Raw genomic sequence first — 1,402 nt, 5'->3', positions numbered from 1 at the left:
TGACACAGAGGGAACAAAACACGAATGTATTCACAACACCGATAACCCCAAATTAAGGAAACCACCAGAGATAAGAGAATTAGGGAAGAGAAACAGAGCAAAAATGATATTGAGAAAAGGAAAAATGGTAAGAGAAAAGAAAAATTAGGAGAAAGAAGGGGAAAAAATATGCTTATGTGGGGAAAAACTCCACAAAACCAACATCTAAACCAAAAAATGCAAACAACAAACACCCAGACAAAAAAGGAAGGGAGCTGAGTCTAAAGAGCAGAGCTTATTTCCAGAAGGTAATGTAAAGGAATTGAATGAATAGGAGAATGGCCATGATTCAGTATAGAGGAGGTAGAAAGAGAATGAGTGTATAACAAGAAAAATAAGAAACAAAATACTCAATTAAAAAATTAATAAAATAAAAATAATAATAAAAATTAAAAATATAGCCAAACCGGTTTGGCTCAGTGGATAGAGCGTTGGCCTGCAGACTGAAGGGTCCCAGGTTCGATTCAGGTCAAGGGCATGTGCCTTGGTTGCGGGCACATCCCAGTAGGGGGAGTGCAGGAGGCAGCTGATCGATCTCTCTCATCATCACCTCAATTAGGCTTGCCAGGTATCCAAGCAGGACCCCCACCCTGATCCGGGACACCCTTCAGGGCAAACTAGCCAGCCCCCACCCATGCACCAGGCCTCTATTTTATATAGTAAATGGGTAATATGCAAACTGACTCTAACAGCAGAAGGACTGGGAATGGCTGACCACTATGACACACACTGACCACCAGTGGGCAGATGCTCAATGCAGAAGCTGCCCTCTGGTGGTCAGGGCACTCTCACATGGGAGGCGCTCTGCTCAGCCACAAGCCAGGCTGATGGCTGCCAGTACAGCGGTGGTGGTGGGAGCCTCTCCTGCCTCCTCAGCAGCACTAAGGATGTCTGACTGCAGTTTAGGCCTGCTCCCTGCTGGCAAGTGGACATCCCCTGAGGGCTGCTGGGCTGCCAGAGGGATGTCTGATTGCCATCTTAGGCCCAGTCCCCCCGGGGAGCAGGCCTAAGCCAGTAGGTGGTCATCCCCTGAGGGGTCCCAGACTGCAAGAGGGCACATGCCGGGCTGAGGGGCCTGCCCTCCCCACCGAGTGCACAAATTTTTGTGCACCGGGCCTCTAGTCTATGTATATAAACGCCTAAGCGACCATCTGACTGTTCGACCATCCACTAGTAGCCATGATGCGCAAATACCACGAGGGTGCAGATGCTTCGACCGGTTGCTATGACACGCATTGACCACCAGGGGCTTCAGGCCTGGGAAAGGGGACCATCATATCCCCCCAATCCCCGGCTCCGCCCCCCACCCAGGCCTGATGCCTCTGGCCCAGGCATCAGGCCTGGGCAGGGGACCCCCAGCTCC

Source organism: Myotis davidii, unplaced genomic scaffold, assembly GCF_000327345.1.
Source record: "Myotis davidii unplaced genomic scaffold, ASM32734v1 scaffold2121, whole genome shotgun sequence".
Taxonomy (NCBI): Eukaryota; Metazoa; Chordata; class Mammalia; order Chiroptera; family Vespertilionidae; genus Myotis; species Myotis davidii.
This window is presented reverse-complemented; position numbering follows the sequence as displayed.